Genomic DNA, 16,655 nt, shown 5'->3' with positions numbered 1-16,655 from the left:
TTAACAAAGCAAATTACTTAGATAGAGGGCATAGTCCATTCTGCATAAATGTCATTCAAATTGGTTTGGATAGACCTGATGTGAACTGGCTTTGAAATCACTCATAGAGTAAAAACAGATTTGAGCCTCTGTACATTTATACCTTCAGTATTCAGGGGGTGTTTTCAGGCCAGAAATGGCTGATGTGACTGTCTTGCCCTGGTAGGTGGGACAGATTAGACATAATTTTTTGTACAACCAGACATTTTTCATCTTAGCCATCTTCAAATGTCATATTTTCTATACAAATGAAACATGCTGCTGTTTGAGGAACTAGTATTTGTTAATAATAGAAGTTAACCAGGCTTTGAAATTCCTTTGGAATACTTCATACTTAGTGCACAAATCATCATATAAATGCAAATAAATGAAATTGTGCAAATTATGTCTGAAACAAAGGAGCAATATGAGTTTCATGGGGTTCAGCTTTGAACAAGGTGGTACACACACCTACAAGTTGTTCTTGGTATATTTTTTACTTCATTTGATAGATTATTTACGTGAAACTTTTTTTCTCTGTCAGTGGTTAATTCAAATATTATCAATTTGTCTCCTCCATTTAAGCAATATTATTTGGTTAGGCCAGTACCACATGTGAGACAGTAAATGCACCTGGAGAAAGGTCTGACAAACAGGATATAAGAACAGAAGACAGAAGAGAGATCAGGGAAAATCTTAGTTTCACTGATGTCAAGAAAACTGTCAGTTCTTCCACTAGGACCATTCTTTCATTTACAGATACTGTCAGTTCAGTTTGTAACTCACTGTGTGGCTTTGAACCAATTTTTGGTCTCTCTTAGCCTCATATCTCCTAAATGTAAAAGATCATTACCTTTATTACTTCAAGTTACGTGTTGGCTTTTTTATTGGATTTATATGTGGTTTAGATTAACTTGACAAAGAACCATTCTACATGTGCTGCTCTTATATTCTTCTTTTTTGTGGGGTTTATTCACAGCCAGCTTCCCACAAAGCTGTCGCCTCTTAGCTATATTTTATATGCAGCTGCGTGTGACTCACAGCCCTCACCTAACACAACTAAATTCTTCCTATTTACTTCCACTCATTGTCTCCACTGTCCATGCATATCCTATAATCTATGGTATTATTCAGTTCACAACATTTATCTCCACAGTGTGCTGCTGGAAATTTTACTTGAAGATTTCAATTGGACGTTAAAGAAAATCAATCAGAAAGGAAGCTGGCTTTCCAGACAGTAGCATGTCAGCAGCAGCTGGGAGTGAGCCTTGAATTTTTGTACTGCTGAGATGAAATTATTGAGATTGATGGCAGAAAAATAACTTCACAGTGAAAAAAAGCATTCAGCCATCCCAGCCGCAACAGATATTTTTTTGTGTGTTATGTACAAGTAGTGCTGTGAATTGAACAGGTTTGGCAATATCAGAAAATTCTTCTGTCATCTGACTTCACTGGACACCAGGATGCCTTCAATGCATTTAATTACATTTTTGGATGCCTTTCTCTCTTCTGTGCTGGCAAAAAGTGTGCTTACTGTTATCATGGTTAGACTTTCACATTGTATCTACTGATCAACCACATTAAGAGCCATCATGAAAAGCATCATTTAAGCACAAAAGTGAGGCAGTTTGAGACAGTAAAAAGTTCAGAAGAACAACACTCCTTCATATGGTATGCTATTGCAAACTGGAAATGCAATCAGTCAAGAGTACCGCTTCCTAATCCCCTCAGTTCAATGCAATCTCAAATTAATAGCAATTACTTTTTCCGAATGAAGGCATACTCCAATCATCAACATTATGTGTGGGATTCTAGTTGAGAGTAGGACACATAAAGGCAAATAATTTCATGATCATTACGCTGCTATCAGTGGCACGATTTTGCTTGCCCTTAGGTAGGCATCCAACCACTTGGTTTGGTTGCCCGTGTGTAACTGAGTAGCAATGTTTGCAGCCTCATAGAAGACATATACTTTGGCCTCCAGTTCATTCTCCTGGAGGGTGTGGAGCATGGTTCATGAACCGTATCTTCAACTCATCTTGGATGCTTTTAATACCTTAGGATACCTCAGATCTCACTGCTGACTGCCTGTGTACCACTCAGTGAATCCCACCTGCCTAGTAAGCAGCTCCCTAGATTTCCACCAGTTATCCACTGACTAGCTACCCTGTTCGTAGGCAGACATACAGGCTTGTAGATTAAATTTCCTTTATTTCAAACTGAATACAACTTTTTCACATGCTACTTTTCTATCAGGCAAATATCACATATATTTCTGTTGTCAAACTATGGTTAGAAACATTTAACAATCGTAGGATAACAGAACAGAATCATGGAATATTCCAGGTTGGAAGGGACCCATAAGAATTACTGAGTTTCACCTGAAGCAAATGAAAGCTATGAAATAAATGCAACACAGAACTGATATTTTGGTTTTCCTCCTCTGAACGGCCAAAAAAATCTGCAATACATTTGAGACTGAGGAGGTAAGAAAGCAAAGAGAGACTGTGGAAAGTGTGGACAGATCTTAAACAAAACTTGCCCTAGGCAACTACAGACTCTGTATTTCTGAACACGTCAACCTTACACAGTTTCTTTGTGCCATCCCAGTGTGTTATACTGAGGAAACACTGATTTCTGTCTCATTTTCTGTGCTGTTTTATTGTTTGGTTGGTTTTCTCACAGTATTGCCCAGAGATCTTTTCAGAGAAGCTCTTCTTTCACACATGTAAACTGGGTCCCAAACACAGAGTATTTCACATCATTTATACAGCTTCATTATGTGAATATTTATTTCCATTCTCCCATTTGTTGTACTCAATGACAATCTTTCAAAGGCATGTCCAAGGGCTGAATTATAATGTTGTAGTGTTGGAAAGGTATCAGTTACAGATACTGCTTATTAAGTAGTTTACCAAGTCATTACCCCTTAGGATGCATCTTCTTGCTTACACTGGAACAGTCCAGGGAGTAGACTGGAATCTCTGGGAAATTGGTTAATTAATCCAACTGCAAACAGTAATTAGACTTTATCATAATCAACTAATTAATTCTTCCAACTCAGTAGTTAATGTAATGAGCTAAAGAAACACATCCAGCTTTTGCAAGACATGAACTTCAGCTTAAAAAATTAAGGAGCAAAGGCCATTCAAACCAATTAAGGAGAAGAATATAGACAGTCACTCAGAGGGAAGGTGTTTGTGGGATACGTGGCATAGTTTAGCTGCTGTTTTTCCTTTCCAGAATTACTTTGGAACTGATTTCTAATCAATCTCAAATGTCCTCTACACGTTCCCAGCAATGTGCTGCATCTCTCTTGACTAAATCTGTCTCAATGTTCTGTAACAACATTCTTGAAAACTATTTTTCCATCATATAATGCCATGAAACCAGCACTGAGAAGGACGAAGATTGGCTCTGTTTTCTGAGATTTCCTAACCTGTGGCACTGTGTATCCAAGCACTTCTGACCAAGCAGGTTCATTAGCAGTTGATAGGAAGAAGCAGTCTCCCTTTTTCAAATGACCTGACATCATCTTTCCACCATAATGCACAGAAAAAGTCTTTCCTGCTATTTGTCTCTCAAAAAAGAATTATCTCCTATCTCACTGCCTCTGAGAACTCATATATTTGTGCTGGTCATTTACCATCTTCAAGGTCAGCTCTGTATGATAAATGCAAAAGCTCATTATCTCTTGGTGAATCCAGCACATGGCCTGGATAGTGCTGTGACCTTCTTAGGTTAGAAGTAAAGATAGCACTCAACTTCACTCCCTTTATTGCTGCTGGATGTTACTACTCCTCAGTTGAGCAGCAGCATCAGGCCACAAACTCATCCATCCAAGACAGATTTATGGTGCACTGCACTTTTATGGGTGCTTTAGTCAAATAAGTCAGTCTGTGAGCTCAGTGATTGAAGTCTAGATATGCTTTGTTGCATTCTGAAAGTCCAATAGGCCCTGGCAGCAGGTGATTGCATCTCACACACATCACAGCAGCAAGCTTTATCTCCTCTTATCTGTCTGTGTTGTAGGTGGCTAAAGGAAGAGATGTACTAAGGTAATAAAGAAATAGCCTCCTGTGGTACTTAGCTATTTTACATTTGAGAATGAGATGAGAGAATGGCCCAACTTTGCTTTCCTTCTGAGAAAGGCCTGAAAGTCAACAAGTGATGCTGCAGAGGAGAAAATAAAAATATTACCTTGAACAGCAACACTGCTGTGAATATTCAGTAAGTAATGGCACTATTCAGTTGGTACTGCATCATTCTGTACAGGGCTGGGAACAAACAGAGGAGGTTATAAAGGATATGTAATCATGCATGATATTTATAGATGGGAGATATTTAGATACAGTGGTGATAGATAAACTGTGAAGGAAGAAAGGGATGAAGAGTGATAGAACAGCAAGTAGAATTCAAAAGTGATGGAAGCCAGGCACTAAAAAATGATGAGAGGGTAGAAATGGAGATGGAAAGGCAGAAATGAGGAGGGTTACTTGCAGCTTTCTCTATCTGTCTGTCTGTACATTGATAATATACTAGCATTTAGTTATCAATAATTAGGGTTGGCAGGATATCAAGAAACTAGATGTAGCCAAGTTTCCTGTCCCTGGGTCATTCTTTTCAGATGTTTACCCATTGAATTCATACAGCCCCCTGGAACAGTATTTCCCAGTACTTGCTGTCTAGATTTTTTTTCCCGGTGTCTAATCTGAAACTCCCTTGTGGCAATGCAAGTACTTATTTCACAGCCAGTTCATGAGAAACATAGAGAACAAATTATTGCTTCCCTGCTTTCAAATTTTGCACTGCACTACTGTTATAATGTCTTTCCAATACCTCTTCTCTCAGTCTTTTAACCTAAATCAATCTGAATTGCATCCAAAATTTGAGATTATAACACCTAAGGTGATATAGGCATCAAAATATTGCTGCTGGAGTGGGTACTAGGTGTCCAAATACTCATTATAGATCCTGAAGATAAACTCAATACTGTCAGCAGACCTTGTATATGGATTCAGCAGTCTTGACATTGGGATGTTAATTGCCTACATGTAGGCCTTCAGGTGCCCTGGAGTATGCTGCCCAGCTCCAGGCTGCAATCCTATCACAGGGTTTTCAGTTAATCCCATCTCAGGTTGGATACTGGGAAAAAATTATTCTCAAAGAGTGGTAATGTATTGGAACAGGCTGACCAGATAAGTGTTGGAGTCACAGTCCCTAGAGGTATTCAAGAAAAACAGTTTAGTGTGCAAGGTGGGAAATGAGTTGACAGCTGGACTAGATGATCTTAGTGGTCTTTTCCAACCTTAATGATTCTGTGACTCTATAATAGGTGATTCTAAGTAAGGATGCAACATGACTTTTCCAGGGCCATGCAAGAAATGCATAGAGTAAGGAATGGAACAAGGGTCCTTGTTCATTAAAAAAATATATATTTAAAAAAATGCTTTTTTCTCCCTGTAATGCTCACTCTGAATAATATTTGGATTGTGAGGACATGGAGTAGTCATTTATCCCTTACTAAATGTATGTGAGACATCAATCATAATAGAGTTAAATTCAGTAGATGTCTCACTCACAGAGTAAGTTGTAACAAAATATTCCAATCCCAGAAAACAATCTGCATTGGAGCACATACCTTAGCTTGTGTTTTGGCCCCTAGTTCCCTTCCCATGACTTTCTTTTTCATTTTAGTATTTTATTCCTTCCTTGATAAATCAGGAAACTTTCCCATTGCATTACGCTTAGCTTTTATCAAGGGGCTTTATAAATAATAATAATGACCAAGCAAAGATGCAATTCAGTTAACAATATAATGACTACAGGGATTAGAACTGCTGTATATTTTTTATGGGTGTAATATGTCGTTTTCATTCTGTTGCCGTAATGAAAATAACAAATTAACAGAAGCATTATGCAAATTATACATTAAAAATGTCATGTTTATTAGTGTATCCTTGCAAAAGAGAAGCTACAGCAATATCCCTGTTAACTGCTTAATAACCACATCTGTAAAACAGAGAAGGAACTCATTTTAGCATGGTTTGCTTTAGGGTCCTTTTATATGACTTCAGTGGCAATATATGAGTATCCAGAGCAAAGTGTGTGCTTAATATGTTTCTGGAGAGAAAAATGTGTTAAAATCAGTTTCAGTTCAAGGGTATTTCTTTTCATTTAATTTACCTTAAGTACCTGTCTTTGGAAGTAACTTCCCAGAAAACATTCAACTCTTTGGTCCTTCGAAGTAGTCGTGTATAACTTTTAAGGGAATTCCTTGAGAACTTGGCCCTAAATCAGAAAAGCTCACCACTGTTTATCCAAGCAACAACTTCACGTTTTCTGCAGAAGATGGTTTTTCTATCTTCTATGGCACTGTGTGACATGGGGAATGACTATTCCAGCATGAAACTTTCCTAATCAGGTTATTGAAAATCCAGCAGTATCTGACTTCTAGCATCCTTCAGTGATTAACCAGCAGTCATAAGAATTTCTTCAAGCTTGAACAGAGAACTTGTCATTCGCAGACAAGCATTAACAATAATCAAGAAAATCACTCTGTGCTTTTGTTTATTAAATGCCAACTCAGTAATATAATTAGGAGGTTTTCATAATATATCATATTGTTGAAATTCATCAGACTCAATATAAAGACAAAAGGAAAATAATTCTCTGCAACAGATTCATACTGAAAAACTGGCAGTGTTAGCATCTGATGGGCTGGATTTTGTTGGGATTTTTTGTGTGTGCATATGTGTGATTTTTTTTATTGTGAGAAAAGTCTTTTCATTATGGATTTATAGTCAAATAGTAGGTTAAGATTGTGAAAGAACAGCCTAGAGTGACTAAAAGGGACAATGCCTTGTGCCACCTGAGACAGATGGAAGTCAGAGTGAGTACCCACATTTGCCCACATTTCCAGGTTTTCTTATCCATACCTCACTACCTGAATCATATCACCTCTCCATGCCTGAGGCTATGCAGGCTTGAGTCTTCATTTAGCATCAGTGTGGGCCTACATGCTATCTATATGTACCTAAGAAGAGAAGATGTTCTGAGCTCAAGACTAATTTTAAAAACAATAGAAAATATACTGAAAAAAGAAAGGAAGGAAAAGGCAATGGCCATCAAAGAAGTTCAAACACAATTCAAACTAATCACAAGTTAAAAGATGTATGTTTTTTGCATGGTTACTGTATTGGAATAAATATATGAAGCCATTTTCATAATTTCCATAGAACTGAAATTATGACATCTTCAGAATGAATTTGTTATACTGAAATGAAACAAAGTGAGTTTCTGACATTTCTCACAAAATTTAATTGCCTGAAACATTTCTTAATTGTTTCAGCTCCATCAAGGCATTCTGTTTTGCTTTGATGTATTGGAATATTTCTAGCTCATTTCATTACTGAATTTCATATATACATAAAACACTCTTTTTCAAATTAGGATTTGATTATGCTTCTTAAATTAAAATGTAAAATCAAACGAACATACATTGGTATTCCAAATGGGCAATTGGTATTCTAAGTGTGATGGTAATTTGAAGTTAGGCTCGTTATCTCTGACAATCTAAACTCTCAGTGACCATTCATCCCTGGCTCCTAGCAGGTAATTGCAAAACTGAGCAATACCCATGGGGGTATCTCAGGCCAGGAACTCAAGTCCCAGGCAGAACTCTGACTGCTCAGGAAATGGCTGTATGCAATATAACTCTGTTGAAGAGTCATACAGAATGGGTCAAGACAACTAAAAACAATCGGTAATCCACAGGATTTGTTGAATGGAGAAGATGAACTGTTGCATAATTTCTGTAATACTAATACATTTTACAGCACAGGATGCATCTGGAAGAACATTGTATATGTAAGTTTATAGATATATTTTTATTCTGAGGGCGCAATTCATCTCTGCATTTTGCGGTCAAGATATTTTCCTTTTCATTGGGAATGTTCACTGGGTTTGTACGAGGCCATCTGCTGCAACAACTGGGCTGGACAGTGCAAACCACTGTCACATCACCACAACCTGTGATGTAGGGGATATACAATGTGCTACAGAACACAACAGCTCTCCTGTTCCCCTTTTACCTAGTAATACAATTAATCAACAGAGAGAAAATTAGATTCCTTTCTTCATCAGGGCACATTGAGGTGGTGGAGTCACCATCCCTGGTGAATAAATGTGGAGATAGAGCACTGAGAGATATGGTAGGGGTGGGATGACAGTGGGATTAGATGATCTTAGTGGTCTATGATTCTGTGATACCATTCTAAATGCACTAATTTAACAAGTAGAGGTTTAGTCTTCAGTCAGAGTCCAATCTCACACAGAGATAAGTTTTGAAGCTTCCGCTCCAGGCCCATTTTCAAAGAATGTCTGGCAAAAATTCTTTCAATCACTGTGGCCATAAGCTCAAGATGATTCAACAGCATCAGACTACTCATAAAAAGAAATAAAGAGAGAGAGAAAAGACAGTATTTCTGCTCTTCCAGTAATGATCTGTGCTTTGGGAAACGCAATGTGCAAAGCAGGAAAACAGAAACTGACTTTTTTTACCAAGGAAAGAAGAAGGAAGGAGAATTCCTAGTGACTTTTTTCCCACTGAAAAGAATCTTGTCTCAACCACTTGACTCCTGAACTTCAGATATTTATAAACATCAATGAATTACAAATAGTATAAGCTGTATTTTGTTGATCAAGGAATCAGAGATAAACATTAGTGCTATCCATGTTAGTTGTCTGGCCATCTCAGGAAACAGAGACGTCTACATCATGAAAGTAACAATAACCATTAATTCATTTAAATTTATATGGACTGGGAAGCTTTAATATTTTCCAGGCCTATTTCACATTCTAAATGAGGAAGAAACACACTGAAGGTCCTTCTAGAGCTTGCCTGACCTTTGGCCAAGTAGTGGACATCTATTACAAAGAGAATTGTTGAGAAATAAACCCTGTGGTGAAATTTCATGTTAAACCAAGTGCCTCTTCTTCATCAGAACAACCGCAAGGGAACAAATAAAAAGCCATCAAAATCCTGTTTGTGCTATTTTTTCCCTTGACAAAGTTATGACAAAGATAAAAGTTCTCCAACCATCACAATTTTGTCCCACTTCACTGATTTCCCTTAACACTATTTGAAAACCTTTCCCATAATTCATAAACATTGAGCCAGAAGACACTACCATCACTCTACAGCATGGTTTCTTATGTTTCTTCTGTACCACTGAAGATATTAATTTCCTATAAAGTGATGCTTAGCCTAACTTGCAATTCAGTGCAATATATGACTCCAAGCTATAAAGGCTCACAAAACCTTTGACTGCACAAATCAGAATATATCACAGTGACATGTTATTTTCCCACTGTTTAGTTCCACAGTTCCTAGTGCAAGAAGTAGCTGTGCAAATGATATGAAGTTCAGAAACTCTGCATGAAAAACAGAAAGAGCTTGATCTTTTCAGTTTAACAAAAAGAAATTTAATGAGTCTGTAATCAGACTACATAAATTCCTATAAAGGGAAAACTAATTGCATAACAGAGGCTTTCAGCTTGGCAGAACACTGAGTAAGACTATAAAAAATGGTTGTACCAGGCAGACAAAGGATTATGTGGTTCCTATGTCTCTTTCTAATATAAGCCTGCAGTGGATGTATAGGGAAGAGTATTTAACAAATGTCTAGGAGATTAAATTTGGAAAGTTCTGAGGGAAATGAAGTTAAGATTTTTACTAGCAAAGGCAGTAAAGCATTAAAATTCACTAATGGTGCAGTGGATTCTTCAATGCTGGGTGGGAAGAAAAAGGTTTTCTTTAATTTTAAAGTTTAATGAATTCCAGGAAAGCTCCTCATTTCTCTTGTGTGGGAGGTCAAGTGAAATAATTTCACTTGTTGCTTCTGGCTGTATGCTGTGTTGATTCATCACTGATATAACTCCTAATCTGATCAGGATCAATTAGACTGCTATGTCTTTCACCAAATTTGTAAGGAAAGAGGGAGGAAAAGTGTATGAGATGTTTGGGCACTGGTGAACAAAGACAGTTTGTACTTCCTCCAGAGAGAGGCAAATAAAAACAAACTAACAAAAACAGATGGCTTGTTATAGGATTATGTCTAGAACTGTAAGAGCTGAGAAAACAAATGCAAGAAAGCAAAGAGCTCCGTTGTCCCCAAAGCAGGAGAATCATCTCTTTCATCTCCTACTTGAGCAAGATAATTCTCAATAGTGTAGCAGTTGAGGTATTTAGAACAGGCAGATTTATTACCAAATACCTTTTATGATGTGCAGAGATTTCACTCTGACCAAAAATGAAGATAATAATTTCAATTCACGACACTCTAATACCCATTAATTTGTTCAGTGTTCGTCATAATAACATTAATCCAGGTGATGATCACCGTCTTTATGTTATATTAGCTGCTGCTCAGCGCTCAGTAAACATGACATTTACTATCAAAGAAAATTTGTAGACAAGCAATTCCATGCTTGTAGGAGGAAAATCATATCATGCATTAAATGAGTTTGTTGTTAAGGTGGAATCCAACAATTGTGGTGATGAAGCTGACAATCACAGAACTACAACAAACTGAAAATAGAAAGTATTTAATTAAACATCACTGTGCAGTTTTCTCACATTGGTGGGGATCAGCTGGTTTTGACAGTCTAGATGGTGGGAGTGAAAGCAAAAACAAAACCAGTAAGGGATGATGTGCAGGAAAGTCACGTGCACTCACCATCCCTACATACAACCTGCCTTCTGCCACTTGCCCATTATCACATCCCTCCATGAGACCGATGATTAGCACTGTGTTAGGAAGATTTTGGAATATAAATGACAGTGAGGGTCTTCCAAAGACTGTCTGCTCAACACAGGGTCAGCTAGAGGAAGGTGCTCAGGACCATGTCCAGTCAGCATGAAAAAAAAACAATGAAACGTTTAAGATATTCTTGCATGATGAACTGAGAATGAAAATCATGATTTCTTCATGCTCACAGGACCTAATATTAGCTGAGTTGTGTTCTTAGATCGACTGTTTCCTGCTTGATATTTGTTTGTAGCTTTGGCTTAAAAAGTCTATTTGTACTATCTGTTCTGTTTTTCCTGAAAGGAAATCACCATCTGTAATTATTTGATGATTAGCTACAAGAAGTACCACACATAGCTTTTTTAGGTGTTTGCTCTGATTAATGCTTCACCTGTTTTGGTTTTTGTTTGTTTGTTTTATTATTTTTTTTTGTTGTTGTTGTTTTGTCAATTTATAATCCAAAACTTTTCATTCTAAATGACATATTTTCTCCCATGGAAACTGGTTTCCAGTCATAACACTCTATCCAGAACAGCCACTATTAGAATGGTTGAATGATAGAATCATTAAAGTTGGAAATCTTAGTCCAATCATGGAATCATAGAATCACAAGTTTGGAAAGGACATACAGGATCATCTAGTCCAACTGTCCTCCCTTTACCATATCTACAGAAAACCACTAAACCATATCTCCTAGCTCCCTAACCAGATGCCGTCATTAGGTCATCATCACCATAACCACTAAATCATGTCCCTCATATCTACACATTTCCTGTAAACCTCCAGGGACAGTGACTCTATCACCTCACATCCCTGGGCAGCCTATTTCAATGCCTAACCATTCTAACCCAAGTGTGCTGTGTTGCATGGGGTTGTTGAGACCATCACTTGGTCTTGTTAAAGCTTATAAAATTGGCCTGTCCAGATCCCTCTGAAGAGCCTTCTTATCCTCAGGCAATTGACATTTCCTCCCAACTTGGCGTCATCTGCAAACTTACTGAGAGTGCGCTCAATTTCCTCATTCAGATCATCAATAAAGATATTAAAGAGGATCAACCCCAATACTCACCCTTGGGGAACACAGCTCACACCCTGTTGCAAGCTGGATTTAACCTCATTCACCACCACTCTGGACTGTATCATCCAGCCAGTTTCTCATTCAATTAAGTCTACACCATATTTTACATGGTGTTACATGTTACAGCATGTTGAAGTCTATTACACTGGTAAATAGCAAGGCCCACATCACAACACCATGTTTGCAGAAGATACTGTTCATTGCTCTTTCCTCAATTATTAACTGCTCTTGACACTACAAAAATGGCCAAAAAACATACAGGGAAAAGAGTAAAAGAAAAAAGAAAAATAAAATAAAATTAAAAAATAAATAAATAAATAAATAAATAAAAGGCAAAAAAGAAATTACATGAGTTTTCATGTTACCTCTTTATTTAAAACCCAAATCTTGTCTGCCTAGGAATGTGCATAACTCGTCTCAGTGGTTTCTGTTTCTCTAAGAGAACATATCAGTCTGCTTAAACTTTAAAATTATCACTCCTTACATTAAAACTAAAGAAATTTTGATCTTTACAACTATTTATTGTAGCTGTCCTTGACTCAATAGTTTAATCTCCTAAGAAAAGTTGTAATCGATATCTTATTAAGGAATTTTTTTGAACACATATTGGCTTTTATTCTGCAGAAACCTATACATTTCCCTGTTTTAGTGAGCCTTTTCTCTCTGGCTATCTACTCCCTTTTCATTTAATTCCAAATCAGAAAAACAGATGGATTGTTTTACTTTTAAAGAAAATCAACCAAATGGAATTTTCACATAAAGATGAACACTGGTACTGTAAGAACAGGGACCCAGGAGACCTGAGTGTTCCCATGGGACTGTGACATGAGTTGTCATAGAATCTCAGAATGGTTTGGGTTGGAAAGAATCTTTAAGATCATCTATTTCCAGCCCCCTGCTATAGGCAGGGACACCTCCATCTAGACCAGGATGCCCAGTGCCCTACCCAGCCTGGCTTTGAATGCTTCCAGGGAGGAGGCATTCACAACCTTGCTGGGCAACCTGCTCCGGTGTCTCACCACACCCACAGTAAAGAATTTCTTCCTAATATCCAATCCAAATCTACCTTCTTCCCATTTAAAGCCATTTCCCCTCATTCTGTTGCTACCTGCCCTTATAAAAAGTCCCTCCCCAGCCTTCCCTGTAGGCCCTCTTCAGATACTGGAAGGCCACTCTAAGGTCTCCTCAGTCCTTCACCAGGCAAAAGCCCCAGTTTCTTCAGTAATCTGTGAGTTCAAGCTGTAGTCACCTTTCTTTCTGTGATGATATCAACTCTGTGATGCTTACTGAAAGAATGAGATAGAATAGAAAAGGCGTAATTTGTTGTAAGTAGAATGTAAGGAGGGAAAGGATTTGTTTCTTCTTATTCTTATTTTTCAAGGGTTCTTATTACTTTGTATTTGGGGAAAAGATCATGCAGGGGCGATCTCTCCTGGTAGCTGACCGCTAATGAGATATTGGATAAGGAGGAAGCTTGATAGCTGGAGTAGAGTCAGTATTGTGCTTCACCAAAGCGGTAGAGTCCCGGCGTAAGCATAGCCCTGTTACGTGTTTTAAGTGGAGTGGCATCCACTGTGCTTCGAACGTACCATCAAGGAAAGAGTCATTTATGTCATTTATCTGAATTTCAGTAAGGTCTTTGATGCAATCCCCCATAATATCCTTCCTCCAAATTGGAAATATATGGATCTGATGGGCAAACTATTTGATGGACAGTGAACTGGTGGTCAATGGCTTGGTGTCTGGATGGAGATCAGTGACAAGTGGTGTCCCTCATCAGGGTGTCAGTACTGTAACTGATGCTTTTTAAGATCTTAATGACATTAACAGTGGGATCAAGTGCACCCTCAGCACATTTGTGGATGACAACAAACTGCTGCGTGCAGTTGACACACTCAAGGGACAGGGTGCCATTCAGAAAGTCTTAGAAAGGCTGAAGCAGTGGGCCCAGGAAAACCTCATGAGGTTCAACACAGCAAAGGTTTGTACCTACGCTGCAGCAGCTCTTACTGTCAATTCAAGCTAGAGGACAAAAGGATGCAGCATAGCCCTTACAAAAAGGACTTAGTGGGTGACAAGCTGAACATGAGCCAGCAATTTGCCCTCACAGTCCAGAAAGCCAATCATATCTCAGTTCTCATAATCAACACTCCAGAGTTCACTGCCTTTGTCCTTAAACACTTATAAAGTCAGAAAAATTCAAATCTAAAGTAGATCCTTGCTATCAATGTGACTTTTTTGCATTATTATCTTCCATCAACATAAAAGAAAGAATTTTTCCTCTTTCTCCCATATTCAGTTAAATTTAGACTGCAAGATTTGCAACTAGAAAGAGTAGATAGACAGTCTGCAACAAAAGTGAATGACCAGCATTAAGAGTGTACCTGTAGCCAAGCAAGTCAATAATCTGCTGTTTTAATAACTGAAGGGCAGTACAATGACAGTAAGGATACATTAAAATCTTTGAAAAAGTCTTTGTATCAATCTTCATTAAAAATAAATACACGTGGTTTGAAATTATTGGAATAAAAGAGGTAAAAGGGTGAAATTACAAGAAGAAACTGTTTAGGGCCACAAATATGATGGATGGAAAAATAAAATGGGAAAGGTAGTGCACTGGAACTGCAGAGCAGGAAGCATCTTCACTGTCACGTTGAGGCTCCCTTGATTGGATGCTTAAGTTCACACAGCCTGTAAATCACTGTGCTAGAGTGCCTATGTCCTGACCCAAGCCTATCTTGTTCTTGCATCAAAATTACCTTCCTCTGTGCAGGATTTACCAAGACCTCCCATATAACCAATAGAGCAGAGTGATAAATTGAGCACCCTGCCTATGCTTCCTATTTTGCTGCCAAGGTGAGGAAGTCAGATGCAAAGCCCTCCTCTCTGTACTATACCCAAACTCACAGCTCAATCCGTTTTTGCTGTAAAGGGTTTACAATTTGCATGAGACTTCTACAAACCTTTTCTTTTTATGCAGGGGTGGATGATATTTATAGCGTATTTCGCAGCTGTGGGAAAAAAAGGGACTGAAAATTTATGAAATCCTTCCTACCCTGCAGAGTCTGGGACATTTTCAAATGTCTTGAAATGCTTAGCATTTTAGAGGAAGGCACTCTGAACAGATCCCAGTGCAGCAACCAACATTTGCTTAATGCTCTGTTAATATTTAAACAACAAATCTGTCAACAGATTAATTGGCACTGTCACTTTCCAGCAGTTTTATGGATACTTCAAGCCACTAGCAGGCTATTCCTAAAAGGAAGCATATAGCATTTAAATGTGTATGCGCATGAGATAATAGGAATATTAAGCATCTTGAGGAAAAGTCATAAGTGCTGTCGTGCTGTTCTTGTGCTGAATTCCCAGAGCTTTCTGCTTTCTCTAGGGAGGTGCTGACAGAAAGAGGTAATCAAAAGTATTTGAAAATTACTTTGGTATTTTTTTCCGCAGCAGGGGTGCCATCAATATCAAGGACCAGGCATAAATTGCAAAGAGCAAGACAGGAGTGAGGAAGGGGAATAATGTAATAGAATCATAGAATAATGGAATCAATAAGGTTGGAAAGACTAATACTGTCATCTAGTCCAACAATCAACCCATGCCTGTGCCATATCAACTCTTCTTGAAAACCATCAGGGATGGTGACTACACCACTGATCTGGGCAGCCCAATCCAATACCTCAGTACTGTAAGAAGCCATTTAGACCTTTTTGAACATTAGCCTCTTCAATATTTCTTAAATACATGTGAGATGCATCAAATTCTAGATAATTAATTTTAATGCATACCTCATCCAAGACACCATCACTTAAAGAGCAATTCATTTCAATGTATCTACAATTCCATCATGCATTCCATAGGTGTATCTTCCAACCACTATTTGATCAGTCTCCCCAAGGAGTCACTGGTGACAAAGATGCTACAGAAAAAGTCAGTTCTTGCATGCTCTAAATAATCCCTCATGTTTTCTTTCCACTCTTTGTTGAGGGAACTTAGATCATTAAATTTGAGTTTAGGCCTAAAAGTTGGAGTTCGGAGAGAAGAATCTTATCTCAAATAGTTCAGGTTGCTGGTTGGACCTGGTGATCTTGAAGAATCACTGAGGTGATTCTATGAGTCTATGAATCTATTTGGCAACATACACAGTCCTCAATTGAGTACTCTGACTTTGACACTTCTGCTTTGACAAGCACATCCTGGTTAACTATGGGGAAAAAATACTAAGAATTAGATACTTGTGTGCAGTTGCAGATCTTTGATCTCACTGCAAATACAAAAATACATGGGGATATCTCACATGATTGGAATGTTGTTGTGAATGGTTACATGCTTTTTAGGAAAGACAGGCCAGGAGTGGAGTTACCCTTTATGTAAGGGTACACTTGGTGCATATGGAGCTCTGTTTTGGGATGGCTGATGAGCAGATTGAGTATGGATTAAAGGACAGACTAACAAGGGTGATGTTGTTGTGGGTGTTTGCTACAGGCCACCTGATCAGGAGGAGGAAGTAGATGAGGCCTTTGACGGAGAGTTGGAAGTAGACTCATGATCACAGGCCCCAGTTCCTCTGGCACCTTCAGACACCCTGATATTTTCTGGAGGAAAAACACATCAAGGCACAAACAATCCAGGAGGTTCCTGGAAAGCACTGATGATAACATTCTGACTCAAGTGATAGAGGAGGTATGCTGCTGGGTGTTGTACTAACAAACAAGTAATGGTTGGAGATGTGGCAAGTGGGGACA

At 38.3% G+C, this 16,655-nt stretch overlaps 1 long non-coding RNA gene across 1 annotated transcript in view; it reads right to left on the bottom strand.

Moving 5' to 3' along the window:
* Nucleotides 1-13,096: 13,096 nt before the first annotated feature.
* LOC107310580 overlaps nt 13,097-16,655 on the bottom strand; it is a 68,268-nt gene continuing 64,709 nt past the window's right edge. The window contains exon 3 of the long non-coding RNA XR_001553644.2: nt 13,097-13,193. This is a non-coding gene — a long non-coding RNA (uncharacterized LOC107310580). The remainder of the gene's footprint in view (nt 13,194-16,655) is intronic.

Source organism: Coturnix japonica, chromosome 2 (genome assembly GCF_001577835.2).
Source record: "Coturnix japonica isolate 7356 chromosome 2, Coturnix japonica 2.1, whole genome shotgun sequence".
Lineage (NCBI taxonomy): Eukaryota > Metazoa > Chordata > Aves > Galliformes > Phasianidae > Coturnix > Coturnix japonica.
Note: the sequence above shows the minus strand (reverse complement) of the source record. Positions and strands in the feature narration are given on the sequence as shown.